Genomic DNA, 6,390 nt, shown 5'->3' on the forward strand with positions numbered 1-6,390 from the left:
CCCTCACTGTCCATCTCCCTCACTGTCCATCTCCCTCACTGTCCATCCTGCTCTCTGTCCATCCCACTTGCCAAACCTCCCACCTGTTGACCCTCCTGGTCATTCTATTCCCTAATCCTCTTATGCTTTTTCAGTTGTGCTCTGTCCGGCGCTCCATCCCTTCCCTTCAGTGTGAGCAATGTTTATGGAGAGGGGCATTTAAGGGTTTGTGCTTGGGACCGTCAGGAAGAGAGGCCGTGAACAAGAGGATACAGCAGTGACACAGCAGGAATGAGTGAGACTGTTGGCAAGCCAGAAGATGAAAGACTGGGAATTTCACAGAGCTGGGTGGGCAGCCAGCAGAGAGATCCGGAAAGAGGGTTTCAGCTTGTGGGATGATCAGGGAGTGGATGGCTCAGTGAGCCAGAGGGGCTGCTCAGTTCACACATGCTCCATCCACCTGATGCAAGAAACACAATGACAGATATTCTGTTGTTAAGTATACACTCTGGCCCTATCATATCTGTGACATTAAAGAAAAATGTCTTAAAACAGGGCAACGTTATGCAGGGACTTACTGTGTCCAGAATAATGGGAGTTCAGCCGTGAATCTTGATCTCAGAGTTCTCGCCTTTCAATCTTGATGGGAAAACACAAGGTAAGTATCAATCAACTGATAATACAGGAATTGCAGCCAAAATGTGGAACCTCTTGCAGATGCTACTGTGCCTGCTGAGTACATCCAGCATGTTTTGTTTCTATTTCAGACTCCCACTATTCTACTTTTTGATTAATGCCATCTCCATAATGCGATAGGAAATGCCCAGGGGAAATATCTCTGGTTCAACTGCCTGCATACCTTGATACTTTATTTCACGATGCTTTATACACTTGCTGACTGTGGCAATCTTTTTGAGGCAAAAAGAACAACAAATCTACTCAAGGTGACAACAATATGCTTCCAAAATAACTCTCCAACTGTTCTAAGTGAAACATTTGAGATTTGTGATCAACTGAAAATAATTCTAGTAGTGCACAGCATAATATTTGCTTTCTAATTGGTTCAACAGCAGCATTTATCTTCCACTGTCCAGATTTACAATCACCCAAACAAAAGATTATATAATTCAGGTGGATTTCATGGTCCTTTGTTGAAATCTTTACCTATTTTTTCACCATCAGCATCTTCCCCATACACTCAACCTCATTCACTATAATTAATTGATTATGACTTAAAAATATAAAAGTATCTAATGATTTGATTTGAATTGGTTTCATATTCACATATATCAAGACTTTTTTTTCGATTGATTTTGTGGGATGTGGGCATCGCTGGGTGGCCCTCATTTCTTGCCCATCCCTAGTTGCCCTTGAGAAGCTAGCGGTGAGCTGCCTTCTTGAACCGCTGCATACCTCCTGCTGTAGGTTGACCCACAATGCTATTAGGGAGGGAATTCCAGGATTTTGACCGAACGACAGTGAAGGAATGGCGATATATTTCTAAGTCAAGATGGTGAGTGACTTGGAGGAGAACTTGGAGGTGGTGGTGTTCCCAAATATCTGCTGCCCTTGTCCTTCTAGATAAAAGTGGTCGTGGGTTTGGAAGGTGCTGTCTGAGGATCTTTGGTGAATTTCTGTAGTGCATCTTGTAGATAGTACACACTGATGCTACTGAACTGCGGTAGTGGAGGGAGTGAATGCTTGTGGATGTTGTGCCAATCAAGCGGGCTGCTTTGTCCTGGATGTTGTCAAGCTTCTTGAGTTGCTTCTCAGGCAAGTGGGGAATATTCCATCACACTCCTGACTTGTGCCTTGTAGATGGTGGACAGGCTTTGAGGAGTCAGGAGATGAGTTACACGCCGCAGTATTCCCAGCTTCCGGCCTGCTCTTGTAGCCACTCTGTTAATGTGGTGAGTCCAGTTGAGTTTCTGGTCAATGGTAACCCCCAGGATGTTGATAGTGGGGAATTCAGTGATGGTAACACCATTGAATGTCAATGGACAGTGGTTAGATTGTCTCTTATTGGTGATGGTCATAGCCTGGCATTTGTGTGGCGTGAATGACACTTGCCACTTGTCAGCCCAATCCTGGATATTGTCCAGATCTTGTTGCATGTGAACATGGACTGCTTCAGTATCTGAGGAGTCATGAATGGGGCTGAACATTGTGCAAACATTGGCAAACAGCCCCACCTCTGACCTTATGATGGAGGGAAGGTCATTGATTAAGCAGCTGAAGATGGCTGGGCCTAGGACACTACCCTGAGGAACTCCTGCAGACATGTCCTGGAGCTGAGACGATTGACCTCCCACACCCACGACCATCTTCCTATGTGTCGGGTATGACTCCAACCACTGGAGAGTTTGCCCCCTGATACCCAATGATTCCAGTTTTGCTAGGGCTCCTTGATGCCACACTCGGTCGAATGCAGCCTTGATATCAAGGGCTGTCACTCTCACCTCACCTCTGAAATTCAGCTCTTTTGTCCATGTTTGAACCAAGGCTGTAATGAAATCAGGAACTGAGTGGCCCTGGTGGAACCCAAACTGGGCATCACTGAGCAGGTTATTGCTGAGCAGGTGCTGCCTGATAGCACTGTTGATGACACCTTCCGTCACTTTACTGATGATCGAGAGGAGACTGATGGGGTGGTAATTGGCCGGGTTGGATTTATCCTGCTTTTTATGTACGGGACACACTTGGGCAATTTTCCACATTGTTGGGTAGATACCAGTGTTGTAACTGTACTGGAACAGCTTGGCTAAGGGAGTGGCAAGTTCTGGAGCACAAATCTTCAGTACTATTGCCGGAATGTTGTCAGGGCCCGTAGCCTTTACAGTATCCAGTGTCTCCAACCGTTTCTTGATATCACGTGGAGTGAATCGAAACATCCTGGGGGTTACCATCGACCAGAAACTCAACTGGACTCGCCACATTAGCACAGTGGCTACAAGAGCACGCCGGAAGCTGGGAATACTGCGGCGAGTAACTCATCTCCTGACTCCTCAAAGTCTGTCCACCATCTACGAGGCACAAGTCAGGAGTGTGATGGAATACTTCCCACTTGCCTGGATGAATGCAGCCCCAACAACTCAAGAAACTTGACACCATCCTGATACAGTGAGAAATATTGTTTTGTATGCTATCCAGGCAAATCATACCTTACACAAATACATCAGGGAGAACAGAATGCAGAATATTGTGTTACAGCTACAGAGAAGGTGCAGAGGAAGATCAACTCTGATTATATCACAGATCTGTTCATAAGTTGGATACGGCAGGGAAGAAGCTGTTCTTGACTCTGTTGGTATGTGTTTTCAAATTTTTGTATATTCTTCCTGATGGAAGAGCATTGAAGAGAGAATAAGTGGGGGCTGTAAGATACTCAGGAATTAGCCAGAAAGTTTAATTTCTCAGTTTATTTCAATATATTGAGTTTTTTTTGGAAACTGCTGAACTTCAAAAACTGTTTGAATCAACTGTGGTGTAGGCTATAAACTAGAGTTTATATTTTCTAAATAAGAGTAAATAGTAAAACAAACATTACAAAAGTTACACAGCCAATTTATAATAAAACATATAACAGAGAATGCACAAGAATAATAAGAAATTGATTCTACTTCCTGGGGGATTGGTAGCCAGGAGGCACAAGTTTAAATAATTGGCAACAGGAATATAGTAAAGGTGAGGAGAATTTTTAAAAATACACACTACTAGAAAGTGGTGGAAGCATATTCAGTCGTAACTTCCAAAAGGGAATTGGATATATGGCTGAAGAAGAAATATTGTCCAAGGCTAAATCGAAAGATCAAGAAAGTGGCACCAATAGTTAAGGTAGGGAAAACAGCTCAGAAAGTTGAATGCATTGCTCAAAAAATAGTCAGATGTGTTTCTAAAGTTGTGGGTCACGGGCATTAGCAGCGGTGATAAAAGGAAATATTTTTTCGGAACTGATCTCTAATATTCTACACTCTGAAAATCTGAGTTCACCCAAAACCCAGCTGCCTGTTTCTGAGCTCACAGCAAATCCTATTCCCTGATGATCCCTGTGCTTGCTTTACTTACATTAGCTCCCAGTCAAGTGATGTCTTTACAATTGTCATACTTGTTTCCATGGTGTTTCCCTTCCTCTTTGTGTAATCTTTTCCAGTTCCACAATTTTCCGATAAGTGTGTGTTCTTCAAATTCATTGTTGGCCATGGCTTCATTTACCAAGGTCCTGGGCAGAGGGATTTCCTCCCTATATCTCTGCTTCTCAACCTCACATTCCTCCTTTTCACCTAAGTTTTTGATCATCTTGCTTAACATCTACTTATAGGGCTCATTGTCATACTTCTTTCTTTCATGCTGCTGTGAAGCCTCTTGGAATGACTCATGTTAAAGGTCCTATGTAAATACATGCAGTCCCCGGTTTGTGATTGGGTTCTGTTGTGGAGTCTGTTTGGAAATCAGTTTGTACGCAAGTCAGAACACAATGCCAGACAATGCAAAGGAGCTGATATGAGTACAGAATTTCTTTGTATGCTGGGTATTTAAAATTACACCCCTGTATGAGATCATGTTCATAAGTACGAGCATTCACACATTGGACGTTTGTAAATCAAGGACTACCTATGCATGTTATTGTTGCTGTTAAGAAAGATGCATCTTTCGGAAATGTAAGTGGGAAACATAGTCATTACCAAAGACACCGTTGAACCAAAGAAAAAACAGAACAGGGGTACAGGCTATGATATGAAATCATTATACCAGAGAGTGAATGGCTTCAGGGTTCAAAATGACAAAGTGCTGTCCCTCAAGCTTACAATGAGCTGCATTAGGACAGCATAGAAGACAACGGACAGAAAGATTGGAGTGGGAGAGGGATGGAGAATTCAGTGGACCAGAAGCTTGGAGTCACTCTTGTGGGCTACATACGGATGTTCGGCAAAGCGACCATACAAACTGCTTTGATCTCTCCAATACAGAAGAGCCTACAATGTGAGCAGCAAATACAGAGAAATACAAGTACAGAAGTATAAGCAAATCACTATTTCATCAGGAAGTATTTAGGGCCTTGAATGGTGACAAAGTAGGAGGTGAAAGGGTGGATCTTGCACCTTCTGTGCATGCATGGACATGTTCTGTAGCAATGGGAGGAGTACTGAGCAGATGGTGAAACAGACCGGGCATCATGGAGGGAACAGCCCCTTTGGAATGCTGACAGACAATGGGAGAGAAGACGTTTTTGGTGTTGGCATCACACAGGTGGCAGAACTAAGGAAGGATGGTCTGTTGAATGCTGAGACTGGCAGGGTTGAAAACAACCATGTTTTCTGTAATGCTGATTAGACCAAATCTATGTATCTCTATTTGTGCCACTAATTTGTCTATCATCTTGGGAACACTTCATGGATTCAGATAACATTTAATTTTAACTTATTAGTTATTTTTTCTTGATTTGTCCTCATTGTTGCTGTTAAAAAAGATGCATCTTTTGGAAATGGTCATTTCTTCTTCTTCTTAACTACAGTAAAATCCCTGTTATCAGGATTGCAAGCATCCAGAATTCTCATTCAACCAGCATCTGAGATAGAAAAAGAGAATTCTGGATGCTTGGGATCTGGGTAATGGGGACTCTACCATCTTTAAATCACATCTTGTGGCAGCAACAAGTTGAGTTATCCCTGCTGCCACTTGTATTTCCCATGCAACTTGCAGATTCAACTAGCCATTAGCCCTCATACCCTACATCTGCCAGATACCAGAGAGTTTACTGAACATGTCTTCACCCAAGCTGTTGCACTGGTTCATGACCTTGACTTTGCTCATTATATTTTCATAAGTTTTCCCTCACATGAGCCCTCCTACTTTTTTAGTTTTGAGCTCTGAGCTCAGTACCCCATTGGGGTAATTCACACCGTTCCTAGTCCAGTTTAAGTGGAGAAACAGTCAGGAATCTTCTGTTACATGTTCCATTATCAACCTTTAGTGCCTTGTACCATCATGCCTACAAACATTTAATTTCTCCTGCCTCCCATCCTATCATGGACCTTCCGTTAGCTCTATCTTTCCTGGCCGCCTTTCAGTTGCATTCTGACCTTATCCAGTACCCATAAGCTATATACAAACTTTGTCCTAGCTTTTACTACTTGGTTACTATTGAAGTAAGAAATTTTTCAGGTACAGGCCAGGTACTTCCCCATAAGAGGGAAACACAGGAAAAACATTTTGAGTTATGTTCTATTTTAATTGTCATTTTTTCTCATTTTTTTCACTTTGCCCATATTATATTTCTCTTTGTCTCTCAACTGAACCGTACTTGGCCTGAGAAAGTAGGAACTGCAGATGCTGGAGAATCTGAGATAACAAAGTGCAGAGCTGGATGAACACAGCAGGCCAAGCAGCATCAGAGGAGCAGGAAGCCTTCCT

At 42.9% G+C, this 6,390-nt stretch overlaps 1 protein-coding gene across 7 annotated transcripts in view; it reads right to left on the reverse strand.

The window, feature by feature from the left end:
- The window catches only part of LOC109937043 (sterile alpha motif domain-containing protein 9-like), a 30,551-nt gene that overhangs the window by 17,872 nt on the left and 6,289 nt on the right, over positions 1-6,390 (reverse strand). For 6 of the 7 annotated variants that reach the window (XR_007265749.1, XM_048618019.1, XM_048617996.1 and 3 more), the window contains exon 3: positions 558-618. The exons of the other annotated variant lie outside the window; for it this stretch is intronic. The gene's annotated coding sequence lies outside the window, so the exon portion shown is untranslated. The remainder of the gene's footprint in view (positions 1-557; positions 619-6,390) is intronic. 7 annotated transcript variants of the gene reach the window in all.

This window comes from Rhincodon typus, chromosome 2 (genome assembly GCF_021869965.1).
Source record: "Rhincodon typus isolate 14 chromosome 2, sRhiTyp1.1, whole genome shotgun sequence".
Taxonomy (NCBI): Eukaryota; Metazoa; Chordata; class Chondrichthyes; order Orectolobiformes; family Rhincodontidae; genus Rhincodon; species Rhincodon typus.